This window comes from Hevea brasiliensis, chromosome 11 (genome assembly GCF_030052815.1).
Source record: "Hevea brasiliensis isolate MT/VB/25A 57/8 chromosome 11, ASM3005281v1, whole genome shotgun sequence".
NCBI lineage: Eukaryota > Viridiplantae > Streptophyta > Magnoliopsida > Malpighiales > Euphorbiaceae > Hevea > Hevea brasiliensis.
Genome location: NC_079503.1, coordinates 80459128 through 80476920, shown reverse-complemented (window position 1 = coordinate 80476920; position 17793 = coordinate 80459128). Strand labels below are relative to the sequence as shown.

The following is a 17793-nucleotide window of genomic DNA, read 5'->3' as shown; positions in this document are numbered from 1 at the left end:
CTGTCATTCCACCTTTTTTAGGGACAACATGTACTGGACTCACCCAAGTACTGTCTGAGATAGGATATATGATCCCTGCATCAAGCAACTTCAAAATTTCCTTTTTAACAACTTCTTTCATATTTGAGTTCAACCTCCTTTGATGTTCTATAGATGGCTTACAATTTTCTTCCAAAATAATTATGTGCATGCAAAAGTGTGGACTTATTCCCTTAATGTCATCTATGGTGTATCCTAAAACTTTCCTAAATTGCCTCAGCACTTTTAACAGCTTATCAACCTCTAAAGTGCTCAAGTTTGCATTTACAATTACTAGATAAGTGTTATTGGGGCCAAGAAATTCATACCTGAGCTGAGAAGGAAGTTGCTTAAGTTCTACCTTAGGTGCATCTTCTTCCTTGAATGATGGTTGCTTAGATTCGACTTTGTCCTTTTGTGTGAGTTGAAAAACTAAAGTAGAAATGAATGGTGGACTACCCTCTAAATGTTGAGCATATACAGCCACATGAGGGTTGTCATAGTCTATGCTTCCTCCATGAACCAAGCAATTTTCAAGTGGATCTTCCGAATGTCTCTTTCTAAAGTGTTCTTCAACCAGCTCATCAATGATATCAATTCTCAAACAAGTATCAGCTTCAGAATGATGCTTCTTCATGGTGTTATTAATATTGAAAACCAATTGATCTTCACCAACTCTAAGAGTCAATTTTTCTCCCTTAACATCAATCAATGCTCCTGTTGTAGCTAGAAAGGGCCTTCCCAAGATAATTGGGATATTAGAATCCTCTTCCATGTCCAAGATGACAAAGTCAACAGGTATATAGAACTTTCCAACCCTCAGAGGCACATTCTCCAAAATCCCTTCAAGATATTTAATTGATCTGTCAGCTAACTAAAGAGAAATGTGGGTTGGCTTAAGATCTCCCATATTGAGCTTCTTATAAATGGAGAGGGGCATAAGGCTAACACTAGCCCCTAAATCATATAAAGCTTTTGTAGAACATGATTCCCCAATGTGGCATGGAATTGAAAAACTTTCAGGGTCTTTAAGCTTAGGAGGAAGTTTCTTCTAGAGTATGGCACTACATTCTTCTGTCAAAGCTACAGTTTCATGGTCTTCAAGTTTCCACTTGTTTGAGAGAATTTCTTTTAAAAATTTTTCATAAGAGGGCATTCGTGAAAGAGATCAATAAAAGGCACATTTATGTATAGCTTCTTCAAAATCTCTAAGAACTTCCCAAATTGCTTATCAAGCTTGGCTTTTTGAAATCTTTGTGGAAAGGGAAGTTGTGGTTTGTAAGGCTCTGGAGGTATATACTTCTCTTCCTTCTCTTCAATTTTCTCTTTACCTTTTTCTGCACTTTCTTTTTCACTTTCTTATTTTTCACTCTCATCAATTTCTTTCTCATTTTCTCTCTTCTCACTTTTTTCACTTTTCTCATTTTTTTCACTCTTCTCATTATTTACAACCTTCCCACTTCTTAAAGTAATAGCTTGACAATGCTCTCTTGGGTTTTCCGGTTGACTTGAAAGTTTTCCAAAAGACTTGGTACCTGAGGAAGATGTTTGTTGTGCAATCTGATTCTCTAACATTCTGTTATGTGTTTGCATCTATTCTAGCCTTGTTTTCATCTCTCTCATCTCTTCATCATGCTTAGTTTGGTTAGCAAGAATCTATTGTAATAAAGCTTCTGTGGTGGAACTTTGTTCTTGCTGTTTTGGTGGAGGATTCATATTTCTCTGCTGAAAATTTGGCAATGGTTGCCTATTTTGCTGATATGGAATTCCTTGTTGCTGTTGTGGTTGAAGATTCTGATTTGGGACTTGATTTTGCTAATTTCCCCATGAAAAGTTGGGATGATTCCTCCAAGTTGGATTATAAGTTTGAGAGTAAGGATTCCCCATTTGTTTGTTTCCATAATTACCAACATATGCAGCTTGCTCTCCATAGTCTACTCCATAGCTGGTAGTTCCTTCTGCATAAGCAACTTATTGTGAACTTCCAGATGATGATGATGAACTAACCAACATACTTAAATCTTCCATCTTCTTAGCCAAAACATTTGTAAGTGCATCAAACTTTGCATTAATTATGTTGAATGGATCAAGGTCATACATTCCAGCAGCTTGCCTCTTTTGAGTTGGAGCTGGTCCTCTTGGACTACTCCAAAGATGAGTATTCTTTGCAATTTTCTCCAATAGCTCATAAGCTTCATCTTCATGCTTTATAATAAATTCTCCTCCTGTTTGAGCATCAATAATCCCTCTAATTACAAGAGTAACATTGGTGTAAAAATTCTGATTTATCATCCATTTTGGAATGGCATGATGTGGACATTGTCTCTCTAATTCCTTCCATCTCATCCATAATTCATAGAGAGTTTCATCTTCTCTTGGTCTGAAAGCTGTCATTTGATTCCGCAATTCTTGAGTTTTTCCAGGTGAAAAATATTGTGCAAGAAACGCATCAGTGAGTTGCTCCCAATTTGTAATAGAGTTATGAGGTAAAGAATTAAGCCAATCCAATGCTCTATCCTTCAAAGAGAATGGGAATAGCTTCAATCTTGCTGCATCATCAGATACTCCAGGTTGTTTTTGCATATCACAAATCGTAGCAAACTTCTTTAGATGTGTGTGTGGATTTTCAGAAGGATGTCCCTCAAATTGAGAATTTTGAATCATTTGAAGGACCCCAAAATCCATCTTGTAACTATTTGCATCAATTCTTGGTCTTGCTATACTCTCTCTCAAGTCATCAAAATGAAGAAATGCATGATACATCATACTTTCCCTAGTCACATTAGCATTTACAACCTCTTCACCTTGGGCTGCATTTTCATTGTTTCGATCATTTCCAACATTACAACCACCAATTCTAATTCTTTCATCAGCCATTTCTGCTTCAATTTCAGTTGCTTTCAAGAATTCTTTCCTTTTTTTGATTTCTTTCTTATTGGCTCTACAAAATTTCTCAATTTCAGGATTAAACAATAAGGATGTGTCACTTGTGCTTCTAGCTCTTCTCATAAAAGATTAAGAGTACCTAAAAAAAAAAGAACAAACAAACTCAAAATGAAAAGATAACAAAGATAAAACTATAAACAACTAAAATAATCAAGAATTCAATCTTAAACAAACAATTCCCTGGCAACGGCGCTAAAAACTTGATGTGGCCCAATCGCAAGTGCACGGGTCGTACAAGTAATATAGAAAAAATATCGTTCCCACGAGAAGTTGTGTTAATGATCGAATTTTTTATATGCAAATTGACTAATTTGAACTATTTTTGAAATTAAAGCAATAAATTGATAGATATTGAAGTGTGAAATCTATATGTGTAAAATTAATAATCTATTCGACAATGTAATGATTTAACTAAATTTGCATCAAATTAAAATAAGCAAATTGAAATATGGCAAGATTTAAAATGGCAAGTAATTAAATTTAATTAGAAATTAACAATGATAAAAAGGGTGATTCCGGAGTTCAGGAGTTCATATTCAAGCTATTTTGGGATTTTTAATTTGGTTATCCAATCTTATGGAACTTACGGGTTTTAAGGAGATTAATTCTTAAATCCTTTGAATACCCATTCTAGTGGGACAAAGAGTGCCTTAATCAATCTAATCCTACTTTCGTGGAGTTAAAATTAATCAAGACCCATTAAGTTTCTTAATTAATCTATAAATCCTCTTAATCCTTAGTCTATTTCTAGATCTAAGTTAATTAAGTCCAATTTCTTGATTATCTATCACAAGGTTTTCTCCTTTTGGTGCTTCAACCATGGATTAAGAACAACACTTAATGGGATCCTACACTAAGCATGTCATTGAGGACACAAGAAATGAATAAAACTCATTAAAACCACAAAATATGGATTACCCAATCAAAATCCACAAAATATCTCAAATATTACATCCCAACTCCAGAATCTAATGAAAACTACTCACTATCCATAATATTTACAAGAAATTCTGAGTTAATATGGAAATAAATCTTTAATCTAAGCTAAGAACTAAGAAACCCACTACAAGAAAGGTAGGAAATATGCAAGAAAGGAAGAAAACTCTAAATCTGGTCTAGAAATGGAGAGGTGACATTTTGCTCTCTATTTTCTGACTCTTCCCCTGCTGCTGCTTCCTTTTATGTCTCCTCCCCCTTTCTAAAATGAGATAAGGGCCTATTTATATCTTTTCCTGACAAATAGCCCTAAAATGGTGTGTTTGAGGTGTAGTTTTCATGTGAGAATCTTCTGCCAGCTCATTATGAAGACTCTATAAAACTGCATAAGTGGTCTGCATAAGTTATGTTGTCCCTTATGCAGTTTTCGGCAGGTTTTTGGGCCTTCTGTGTGAAGCTGCATAAACAAGGAGTAAGTCTGCATAAGTCATGCAGTGACTTATGCAGATTTCGGTAGGAATGGAAAAATTACTTCTTCTCCCTGTGCAGAACTGCACAAGTTATACGGCAAGTTATGCTTAATTTGGCCAATGCATACTTTAACTTTGAAACTTGTTTTTGACATCTTTGGCTGTAGAAATCACTCCTCATTGGCAAAATTTCTTTTTTTAGTCCCTCAAAAACACCATTTTTCCTACAAAACAAAGTAAAATTACAAATTAATCCAAAAATTGGCAATCATGAAAAACTATCTAAATAACTAATTAAATTAGCTAAAAGTGACTGATAATCAAATAAAATGGCCATGAAATTAAACCTAAATGACTATGCAAAATGCATGTATCACCCCCCCCCCCCTAACCTTTGTTTTTTTTCCCATTACACAAGTGCACGAAATTTAATAATTAAGTCTCTAGGGTTCGACTTGGACTTACCGCTTATTGCAGAAAATATTTCACAACTGGTAATTTCAGTTAATTTAATTTCTGGTGGATTCGACACCCATCACCAGTCTTTTGTATTTTGGTAGGGCCTATGTATAGACTAGTATTTTGGTTCATTGTGTATAATCATGATGGAATTACTAGTTTGTGATGTAAATAAAAATTGTAATTACATATTTTGGATTATAAATAAAGTTATGAATTTTTGCATATAAATTTCTAGATGAATGAATGAACTTGAAATTGTATGAACAGAAATGACATGATATGACATGTAGAGATATGAAATTGTTGTTAACAGGTAACTAGTGGAACCCGCCATATGCCAATTAAACAGAGGAGGCTCTGCCCGAGTATCCACAGAAATAAATTGTTATAAAAAAAATTCCACATATGAAATACCTGTTTTTAAATGATATGAAAAATTTACAATGAATATGAGAAGACAAGATAGGGTGCTCCGGCACTGAATGTGACACTCCTCGCTCGGCTACACTGTAGACGGGTGAGGGGCATCACATAAGATCTTTCCATTGTTTGGATGGTTATTGCTTGACTGAATAACCAAGTTATATGATGTTCGGCCCTTTTAGTCTGAGCATCTTTGACTGATTTGACCTTTTGATAACTGTCTTGACACCTTGATCTAGTCATGTAGGCAACTTGGGTATTTGACTATCTGCCATTTTAACCATTTGACTCAGTTTTATGGGTGAGCTATATCAAAACTATCATAACAACTTGGCTTGTCATTTAGGGAATGTGTCTGAAAGTTATAAGGATGCACCTTCCCTTTTTAGTTGTTGCTGTTCTTTCTGCTAGTTCTCTTATTGTTATTCTATAGCTTTACATGTACCTCGTATTGCTATTCCTAGAGTTGGTAAACTCAAGGGTAAAGATAGGTTATGTGGTTTGGCTATGTGCCTTCATTTATATATATATAATTGCCTTACTAATCCTGGCTTTGAGTTAAGGATAAAATGTGGAATTAGAAGAATGCTACCATAAATAAGAAGTCTTCGGTCAACAGGGATTTTTTTTCTTTTTTTTTTACCTTCAGCTTTTTCATATCAGCATCTTTCCTGAATATAAGAGCAAACTCAACAAGGTCACAATGATTTTGTTTTTAGATTTCTTTTGTATTTTGTTTCTAAGTTGTATCTATGTTTCTTGAATTACCTATACAGGCAAGGATTTTAGCACTATATGCTTCATACTTTCTGAAGGCTGGCGGCCATTTTGTTATTTCAATAAAGGTTAGTTTCTTGAATATTCACCACTTAATTGCACAACAATGATTTTGTTTTCTTTTTATTTAAACATATATATTGATATAAATGGCTTATATAACAGGCAAATTGCATCGACTCCACTGTTCCTGCGGAGGTAGGAGTCGAAAGTGAAGTAAAGAAGATGACACAGGAGCAGTTCAAGCCTTCCGAACATGTTACTCTTGCGCCATTTGAGCGAGATCATACTTGTGTTATTGGTGGTTATAGAATGCCTAAGAAATAGAAAACTGCTGCCTACCAAATTAGATTGTAGTTTTGTTCTTCAACAATCCATAAAATGTAGGGATGGTATTTATTTATTTATTTATTTTTAGATTTCATTTTCGTTAATAATTAATCAATTACTGATATGTTTGGGCCCTGCAAACCCATTATAATCCTAAGCAATGCAGCAATTAGTGGTCTCTTTTCAAAATTTTCTTCCCCACTTTATTAATTAATAGTTTTTTTTTTGAAAAGTACAAACTCATATAAAGATAATTATATTTATCGTTAGATTGAATTTTTATATATAGATTTATATATTATATATATACACTTTAATTAATTTTGTATATATTTCAATATAAATATTTAATCTAATAATAATTAAACTTGTTCTTATATGAATTTAAACTTATATTAAATATATTTTTTTAAAATGCTTTAAATGTACGACGTAGTTAAATGTACGACATGATAGCATGCATCTTACACCATGTTTTTATATCATTAATTGTTACAACATCTTAAAAAATCACTAGTTTTATTGTATTGTTATCTTTTATATATTGGAATAAAAAAGAAGTGTATAGTCTCCTAATCATTATCTCCTTTCCTCCGTATAAACTGGCAATCTTCCATTAAGAAGCGGAGTTTCCATATTCGACAAAGAGGGATATATGAATAGTGTAGATTTGGTTTAGAGACTCTGTCCTTGAGAGAGAATGTCTCTGTTTTTTGCCCTCGTTGAATTATTTTTTTTTTAATTATTATATATATATATATATATATATTATTTTTTAAATATAGAAAATTTGGTGATTGTGATTGAGATGAACTCAACAAATCATAGCTTCCCATAATTGGAAGAATTATTTTTCTAGCAAACCCAAAATTTTTCTTTAAAATTGTAAATTTCTTTTTTTATTGTTCTCTATTTTAAAGTTAAATTTATAACCTCAAAGATCACTATAATTAATATTATCAAGAATATCCTTATTATTACTATTTAATTTTTTTAATATATTATATTAAAAAATATTAATTTGAAATCAAATTTTGTGAAACAGTTTATTCTCTTATTTTTACTCAACGAAATTATTTTAATAAATAAAATTATTAATATTATCAAGAATATCCTTATTATTATTATTTAATTTTTTAAATATATTATATTAAAAAATATTAATTTGAAATTAAATTTAGTGAAATAGTTTATTCTCTTATTTTGTACTCAATGAAATTATTCTAATAAATAATAATTTTTAAATTTTTGAATGTAAAGAATAATTATGAGATATGTTAAATAATAGAAATTTTATGTAATCGAAAACACAGTGCTAAATGATTTAGAGAAGTAAATGGTACTAGAGTCCAATTATGAGATATGTTAAAGATTGAAGATTATGTAGCAGTGACAAATTTAATGAAGCTACAGTGGTTCATATATAGCTAGGAGTTCATTCCCGGTCTTTCCCCAAATTGGACTTCTCTAGATTTTCCTTAGGTCATACGGAGAACCTGCAAGATTTTATTTTAGAGAAGTAAATGATGCTATAATCCAAGCAATGTTGTTTTTGTCCCCTTATCTCTGTGTTTCATCTGCCAATACTCAAAGCAAGTTGATAAAATTTTCACCTAAAAATAAATATTGGGGTACACTAAATGATCATATAATTATGATTCTCATTAGAAATTGAAATTTAATCACCTTATAAAACCCATTGTTAAGTTCAATAAACATAGTTTTAAATAAATGATTATCTTTTAGTGACGTCTATCCTCTTTTTTTTTTTATCAAAAGAATCGAAGACCAGTGCCCTTAAATAGCCCAATACAACAATAAAGGATTTGAAAACTGAAGACCCCATGGCTGACAAAAATCAAAAACCAGTTTAATTAAACCAACCCAACTAAACAAACCCAACCCAACAAAACAAACCTAGCCCAAAAAGTCAAGCCCTAGCTAAGATAGTTTTTTATTAGTCCTGCAACCCTTAGCAGCTCTTGGATCTACACTGCCACCATGCCTTTGCCATAGCTTCGTCCGAAACAGTCCGTGGAGGGAGACACAACATGCTGAAGATCAAACTTGAGTCTGTGCATGGCATTATCAACTAAAAACATAGCACCTCAGGTAGGCTAAGTATTTGGTTCAAGCTGAATTGAACCTAACTGAACAGAATTAAATTATTAAAACTGAATTAATCAAATTATTATATTTTAAAAATCAAATTGAACCGAAATAATGAAAAGCTGAATCGAACTGAGTCACTCTATTTTGGTTCGGTTTGGTTCAAACTGATCAGTTTTTTAGTTTTGATTTGTTTTTTAATTTAGACTTGATTTTTAAGTTATTTGATCTGATTTTAACCTTGGTTTGAACTTAATAACCATTAATCAATGAAATTAAATATATATATATATATATATATATATAATTACATATAATTCATAAATTCATTATAAAAATAAATCAATTTAAAAATTAATAAAAGCAATTCAGTTCGATTCAATTCAATTGATTTTTTCTCTAGAAAATTTGAACCATACGAAAATAACCAAAATTTTTAAAATGTAAAATCGAATCAAACCAAATTATCTTAAAAACTGAACCGAATTACCGAATTAAAGTGGTTTGATTCTATTTATTCGATTCAAACTAAATAGTGTCCACCCCTAACCCTAGGTTCTATAGCAGCCAAACTAAGATTTAACACAACAACAAGCACTCAAGCCATGGAATAAAAATCCAGAGATCAGGAAGACATAACAGTAGTAGAAGAGCCAAAGCTCAAAGGGGGAAGCCCTAGAATGGTTTTAGCACTTATACCCTTAAGGTGTCTCTTCCTCCATACCCTAATAGATGAAGTCCCGTCTCTAGAGCCAAAGCACAATCAGTGTCGCAATGTATTTTGCGGTCGCCTGGACGAACACTCACCGAAGTGGGAAAGAGTGAGGAGTCGCCACTTTAATTTTGAGGGAAATTAAAGAAAACCATTTGCGAAAATAAATTAAAAGAAACCACTTCGAAAATAGAGATTCTAGGTTTGGGATCCATATACGGGCGGGGAAGGTGTTAGGCACCCCACCTCGTCCCTCCATGAGAGTAAGCAGATTTAACATTATGCTCTTTACAAGTTAAAAATCGAGAATTAGGGGGGTTAGAATGATGATGTCAATCCCTCTGGTAAAAAGGGAATATTTGATTTTTCACTGTTTCGGATTACCCAGATACATAAGTAAATGAGACGACCCTTAGTGAGTTGGTGTCGCGTAGCGGTTTTTTGTTTAGGGGGTTACTTTGCGTATTGTGCCATTTTAGTTTGGATTTGAGAGGATCTGGGTAAAAACCTCTCCCGATCTCTAGGGGTGATCTATTTAAAGTTTGAGTGAGGAAACTCGGATAAGAACTCTCCTCCGATCCTCGCATATTTATTAAAATTTGATTTGAGAATCGGATAAGAACTCTCCTCCGATCTCTTTAAATTTTAATTTAAAATTAAGCATGAAGGATCTTGGATAAGAACTCTCCTCCGATCTCCACATATTTATTGAAATTTGATTTGAGAATCGGATAAGAAATCTCCTCCGATCTCTTTAAGTATTTATTAAAATTCTGATTTGAGAATCGGATAAGAACTCCCCTCCTATCTCTTTAAGTTTGTAATTTTAGAGTTTTAATAAAGGATCTCGGATAAGAACTCTCCTCCGATCTCCTGCTTTCGTTTGAATGAGGATCGGGTAAGAACCCTCCCCCGACCTCTTAGAATTTAATTACGATCGAATATCAAACAACCTTAGACTAAGGATTCTGGCATCGGAAAATGCTAGGAACCCGAATAAGGCTTCTCTTAACTCATTAATACCTTATAACTAAGTAAGGGATACCAGACTGAATTTTTACCGATCTCCTTTGTGATCGTCTTACCTGTACCTTTTGATAGATGACATTCGATCTTTTTCGTTTACTAGTCTGGGATCCTGTCTCACTTTGATCCCCCGCTATACCAAGCTATCTCCTGAGCTTGTTTAGTGCTTCGGCTTCATAACTTTTCTTCCGATTTATTATCCAAACTTTTATTATTTTAAAGAAACTCTCGTGTTAAGATACAGCTACTAACAATTATATCAAACTACCTACACGTTACCCGTAACCAGAACAACTACATTTGAAGGTGATAAAGCCAAGAACTAATAAATAACGTGAACTGATGAACAAAAAGGTAAACTCAAGAGAATAACCACCTTCACGGGGCTCTTTGTCATAACATAAACTTGACGAAAATTATGAGCATGAAAACGAAGAAAATAAAAAGCGAGCACTAAATAAAACAACGGCCTAGACGCTTACCTATGAGGGATTGAATCTAATGGACTAACTGTGGAGTCACAACTATTGTAGAGCTGTGAGCTAATAGTCTGGGGACTAATTCTTACCTTAAAATAGAGAATGCCAGGTTAGAATGCAGCAACAGTAACTGGGTTGGAATGAGATCGAGCTTGGAGAATAAAAGGTGGATATAAAGGTGATGTAGACAAAACTAAAACTGAGAGATGGTATCGCAGAGTAATGAACAAACTGAAAATGAAGAGTTTCAGTGTCCAACACCCCTTCAATGGAAATACTTTAGAAAACTAGTTTCTGAAGTTTTTCTATTTTGGAAGCTTAAAAATAACAGAGTAACAAGACTGAATCAAATTTCAGAGCCTTTCCACTATAATCACCACCCCTTTTTTTTCCTTTTTATAGTTTTTCATGCAGGTATTTATAGGGAACGGGTGCTCCCAATGAAGGGTCCGGATTTTTCCTGAGGGAGATGGAAGGTTTAGATTTTAAAGGACATGATCTGAGAATTGAAGAGAATCAAAATGAACGGCTGAGATCCTATTCAGAATATTTGTCCTTTCTCCTTTCTAATCCAACGGCTCAAAACCTTCTTATCAGGGGAGATCCGAGGGCCGAGAATAAAAGGCGCCAGTCTTGTCGTCTCATCTTTGATCCAAGGGCTTCGGGCTTGTCCTTACAAGTAAGATCAACGGTGGAGATTGAGATGTACAGGACTGTCATGACATGTCCTGGCACCTGTCAGCAATGTGGGCGATTCTGCAAATGAGGCGTGCGGTGGAGATTTGATCTCGTCTGCAACGCTTTAACTACCTCGGCTCTGATTATGACGACAGTTATGGGAAGTTGTCTCGTCCTCTCCTTCCTTTTCGATCTCCCATTCCTTCCGATCTTTCTAGTACGATCCTTTTCCGATCTCTCATGCCGGGCTCCTCTCTTGATCTCTCCTATTCCAGAACCTTCTCCTCTATCCGGGCTGCTTCAGTCAAAGCATTTATTCCTTCGGTTACCGAGGCGTCCGCTTCGATTTCTACTAGCAATAAATGCTCAGACCCTCCCTATATATATGCCTTCAATGGGGCATCCTTCCGCATTTCATTTTCTCCTCTCTCCGCTTCTCACTTTTCCTGTTCTAGCCATTCCGGCAACAATTCCGGCCATGGCAACTGTTCTTAATCTTTTTTGATTGTTCACTTTGTTCAATGACTGAAAATTTACGACCCCGGTGATCAAAAAATCACGATAACCGCCTCTGATGTCAGTGAGAGAACCGGACTAATTTACCGACCCAGATCGAGAATATCGATCGTATCGATCTCGAGCTGGTCCACCAATATAATCGGCGAACCAATTTCGGGCGAGAAGACTACTAATTTCCCTCTTAACATTGGTGAGTGCTCTTTGAAGTTCACTTGTCTCCTCACCACATCGGGCGTCCCGACCGCGGCTCGGTTCCGAGCGATAACATTGACAATGACCTCTCCTATCACCATGAGAGTCATAGTCACCCCATCTGAGCTGTACATCTATCCGATGTCGATGGCTGGTTTCCTGATCAAACACATCTTTTGATTCAGCCACGAGACTAGGCTTTGACATAGGTCTTTACTAGGTAGGATGTACTGCCGATCTCTAGAGATCGCCCAAATGATGTAATCTAACCTTTAATGTAATCCGATCTCTTAAGATCGCCCAAATGATGTAGTCTGACCTTTAATGTAATTCGATCTCTTGAGATCGCCCAAATGATGTAATCTGACCTTTTGGAAATGAAATTTTATTTTGACAATTATCATTTTGTTATTATTGCATTGGTTATTTTTTGATCTCTAATGTGTTTATCCGATCCGATACCTAACTGAATAGCCCTTAGCCGATCCGTAATTCTAAACATCTGCCTTAATCTGCCGATCTTTAACCAGCCGATCTCCCCTTATTTATTTATGGAGTCTCTGGAATGTTCTTGCGAGGTGTCAGAAAAGCTGGCGAATTCCGCTAACCGATGTGCCTCTTGGGACACTGTGAGCATTGAATGCTCAGACGAGTATAAATAGGGGAAGGGTCAGCCAGTTGCTCCCTTATGTCATTTTCAGCATCTCGCGAGCGATTCTAAAATTCTCTCGTTTCTTCAAGTTCTTCCGACACCGATCACACTCTGGTAAGGGTTTTGATTTTTCTTTTAGTTAAACTTTTTCCATTTCTTTGAAAATGAGCGGTGCCGAGGGTCAAAGAGCTGCGAGCCCCCCTTCCGTCCATGTTTCGTGGTCATCGGATGAAGTTGAAGTGGTCGGACCTGTTGGGAGATCTGAGCCTCCTACGACTTCCACTTTAGTTCGTGGTCAAGCAACTCAATCTAGACAGACATCTTCCTCGGGTAGAGAGAATCTCCCTGTGGATGAGTTGCCATCGGTCCTCAAAGAAACCGATCTACAATCCATTAGTCAAGAATACAACCTCTGAACTAATTCCTTTGAGCTTATCAGATGCCATGGCAATCTCAGAGCCGATCACTCTTTCAAGGAAAGTGACGTGCTCATGGTGTACGAAGAAAAATTAAAAGCCTTTCCCCTTGACGACTTCTTCAGAAACGTCCTAAAATTTCACCATGTCTCGGTAGCCCAAGTACATCCGAACTCATGGCGGATCCTGATAGCCTTCAGAGGCCTTTGCCGAGCTAAGGGACTCGTCCCTTCAGCGAAGGTGTTCGCTGAGCTACATAGGCTTACTCGTCGAAAGGACGATGACTACTGGTTCTTTCAGGCGAAACCGCACTGTGGGCTCTTTATTGATCTGCCCTCCTCACTGAAGAACTGGAAAAATCGCTTCTTCATGTTGAGGAGTAAGATTCCAAATGGTTTCGAAGGTTTCCCCCGAAGCTGGCAATATCTGGTCCCGCCACTTTCGAAGCATATCGCCCTGAGTAGGGATGAGGGCACCATGGTGATGGAGCTAAAGGATCAGGCGGCCACTCAAAAGTTCTCATGCTTAGATGCGGTGATGGGCGAACTGCACCATTGGATGATGCGGCTGGTTACCGACGAAGAATGAAGGCTTCAGCTCTTTGACCTTACCCCCGTATTTTCTACATCTCTGATCTCTGGGCCTTAGCGAACTCACTGACTCTTTCTTTGTGCAGGTATGGCGAGCGACGAGGCTTTCAAAGAGAGCCGAAAGCATAAGAGGGAGGTCTCCAAGAAAGTGCGGGAGATGAAGTGCGCCGAGGCATCACAGACGCCAAGGCATGATTCTGGAGAGGTGCTGGGAGGCTCGTCTTGACCCTCAAGACCACCGATCCCTGAAAGAGAAGTAGTTCGGTCTCCTCCTAGGTAAGAAGAACCACTGCCTCCACCTACTCCTTCGAGTGCAGAAGGTGGTCCTTCCCAACCTACTATGAGGACCCTTTCTCGCGGTGCCCAGGTCCTCATTCATTCCTTGGAGAAGAACCAATCGGTACGGGAGAATCCGGGCTTGGCAAAGGTTCTTGGAGCTTCTATATGCCTCTAAGAGGATCGGCACAGGCTGACCCAGGGCAACTTCGATGATCTCTTGGGCCAGACTATGAGCCTGAGCGTGGAGAGTTTAGTGAACCAGCATATCATCGGGGAAAAGGCTCATCATTTAAGGCAGGAGATCCAGAAGGCGGGCCAGGATGCAGCTTTCGCCCAAGCCTAACTTTCGTCCGCCCAGGACTATATAGCTGAAATTGAGGGGCGGATGAAATTCTATGAGGATAAATTGGCTGAGCAGGCTCATGCTCTTGAAGAAGCTCGGGCGCTGAGTCACGATGTCGCTCGCCTCACTGAAGAACTTAGAGCGAAAGAAGAAGAGGCAGTGACGAGGGAGGCCGGTGCTTATGTGAACGCCCACGGGGACCTTTTGGCCGAGCTTAAGAGGCGTTATCCGAAGGAGGACTTTTCTTAGATGGTGGACCTGGCTCCCCAAGACGAAGAGGAGAGCGAGGAGGAAGCTGAGGGAGATAGAGAGGGTGAGCGAAATGTAGAACAGGCTGGGGGTGATCCTCCAGCCGAATGACTTGTATTTTTTATTTTGAAGTGAAATGAAATTCTCTCTTTTGTTCAATGACTGGATGAGATCAGAAAGTATCTAAGTTGTACAAGTGCTTGATTGTTTGAACATGTTATCAAACTTAGAAGCGATTATTAATCTAAGTACGAGAGGTCGGAAGAACATTGTAATCATGAGATCGGCCTAAGCCAAGAACAAATAACGAACGGAACTTAAGATTATTAAAATTGGAAACCTGATTTGAACACTTAAGATCGGAAGCACCATTAAGCCGGATTGAACCTTAACTTTATTAAACGATTATCCACAATATTTATAAAAGGGAGATCGAAAATAAGACTGGATGGCGCGAAGACCTAATGTTGGTTTGATTTCATTTGACGAGAGATCGGAAAAGTGATTGACTGGCAAGGAGACTTGAAAATTGGCTTGAGAGATCGGTAATGAATTGAACTACATGGAGACTTGGTGTTGGGGATCGATTTCAAAGTCTGTTGATTTCGGGGATCGGCCAAAATGTGGTGTCAACAGCTACTCCTCTTTACATAATTTCTATTGAAGGGAACAAAATTTTCCCGTGTAGGAATTATGTAAAGATTCAGACCCATATTTTGGGCGATTGAGTGTTAAAACTTTGAAACTCAAAATTAAAGTTAGGAAACTAAAACCAACTTAGGTCAAATGACCCAAAGGTTGGTAACGGGAATTTAAATGCTGAAAAATTAAAATCAACTTAGATCAAGGAACCAGAGGTCGATAGCAAGAAATTAAAATGCTGAAAAATTAAAGTCAACTTAGATCAAGGAACCAGAGGTTGATAACAGGAATTAAATGCAGAAAATTAAAATCAACTTAGATTAAGGAACCAGAGGTTGATGACAGAAATTAAAATGCTGAAAAATTAAAATCAACTTAGATCAAGGAACCAGAGGTTGATAACAGGAATTAAATGCTGAAAAGTAAAATCAACTTAGATCAAGGAACCAGAGGTTGATGACAGAAATTAAAATGCTGAAAAATTAAAATCAACTTAGATCAAGGAACCAGAGGTTGATAACAGGAATTAAATGCTGAAAATTATAATCAACTTAGATCAAGGAACCAGAGGTTGATGACATAAATTAAAATGCTGAAAAATTAAAATCAACTTAGATCAAGGAACCAGAGGTTGATAACAGGAATTAAATGTTGAAAATTAAAATCAACTTAGATCAAGGAACCATAGGTTGATAATAGGAATTAAATGCTGAAAAATTAAAATCAACTTAGATCAAGGAACCAGAGGTTGATAACAGGAATTAAAATGCTAAAAAATTAAAATCAACTTAGATCAAAGAACCAGAGGTTGATGACAGAAATTAAAATGCTAAAAAATTAAAATCAACTTAGATCAAGGAACCAGAGGTTGATAACAAGAATTAAATGCTGAAAATTAAAATCAACTTAGATCAAGGAACCAGAGGTTGATGACAGAAATTAAAATGCTGAAAAATTAAAATCAACTTAGATCAAGGAACCAGAGGTTGATGACAGAAATTAAAATGCTGAAAAATTAAAATCAACTTAGATCAAGGAACCAGAGGTTGATAACAGGAATTAAATGCTGAAAATTAAAATCAACTTAGATCAAGGAACCAGAGGTTGATGACAGAAATTAAAATGCTGAAAAATTAAAATCAACTTAGATCAAGAAACCAGAGGTTGATGACAGAAATTAAATGTTGAAAATTAAAATTGCTTACAAAGCAAGCCTAACCTGACACGAGAAATTCTTCCACGACGAAGTGCACTTAACAGGATCCTGAATATGAACGATTAATGGAAGACGAGTTGCAAGACTTAACCCATCATTTTCCATTTCTTACTCACTTCCCAGGACTCTCTTTCTGTTCTTGACTTCCTTATTTTGCGAAAAGCGCCCTTGCGGGTTTTCACTTTCCCTTTTGCCCATCTGACTAGAAGCGCCCTTCCAGGTTTTCACCTCTAGTTTTTTTTTTTTTTTTTAGACCATTCCCTCCAAATCTCATAGCAAAGTACATAAGTTTATCGATATCCAAATCCTAATCTTATGACGAAATTTCAATAGATTAATAGCGCACAAAATAAAGATGTAGAAAAAGACAGCATTAGAGTGTGAGTATACGAGAAAGATAAAGCAAAAAGGTAAATTAAAATGAAAATGTGCGAAGAAGATAGATCAAAGTGAAAGGATGACTTTATTATGGCTTGAGAGATAAAGGTACAGTTTCAAAGAAAAAGGGTACAAGGATAGATCTCACAGATTCCTTGTAGTTAGCTTTGAAGTCTCTTAATTGCCATTACTTTAAATACTCTGTTAACGAAGATTCATGCCGTGGTGGTTTATTTCCGTCCCTGATTCCAAGTCCCCTTCCTTATTTCTCCATTTTCTGGTTCTAAGGGTGCCCTTTCGGGTTTTCGCCCTCAGATTTATTTTTCTTTTTCTTTTTCTTTTCTTTTCTTTTTCAGGGTGCCTTTTCGGGTTTTCACCCTTCACTCATTTTACAGAAAGCACCCTTCCGAGTTTTTACCTTCTTTCGCACATTTTGTTAGGGGCGTCCTTTTGGATTTACACCTTTTTTTTTTTTTTTTTAGGCATAATACCTTTTGACAGTGTCGGCATTCACGGGTCTTGGGAATTCTTCACCATCCATATGGGTCAAGATCAGGGCCCCACTAAAAAACGCCCTTTTAACCACGTAGGTGTTAGTAGTATGCCCTAGAGCATATCATTTAGTATGTATCTTGTACATATTTTTATTAATAAAAGGCATTTCCACTTTTCCGTTTACATAATATATTTATGTGTAATAGAAAAGGTCCATTGATATTTTGTTAGAAATATTATTCTTAAGTTGTTAAGAATATGAGTGACAATATTTCTAGCATAAAGTATCATAAATAGGTTCACAATCGAGGATACTTCATAATAAGAACATGACTTATCCAGAAAGATTGTATTCACGTTTGTTACCAAGTTATTTATATGAGATATAAATAAGATGGAATGGTGAGTCTCATGCCATATGACAAACATGATAGGCACTTATAAATGATAAGTAGG

The 17793-nt window shown here is 36.3% G+C and overlaps 1 pseudogene; it reads left to right on the top strand.

Moving 5' to 3' along the window:
• The first annotated feature begins 2320 nt into the window (after positions 1–2320).
• Positions 2321–2420, top strand: LOC131170961 (small nucleolar RNA R71; annotated as a pseudogene).
• The last annotated feature ends 15373 nt before the right edge of the window (positions 2421–17793 follow it).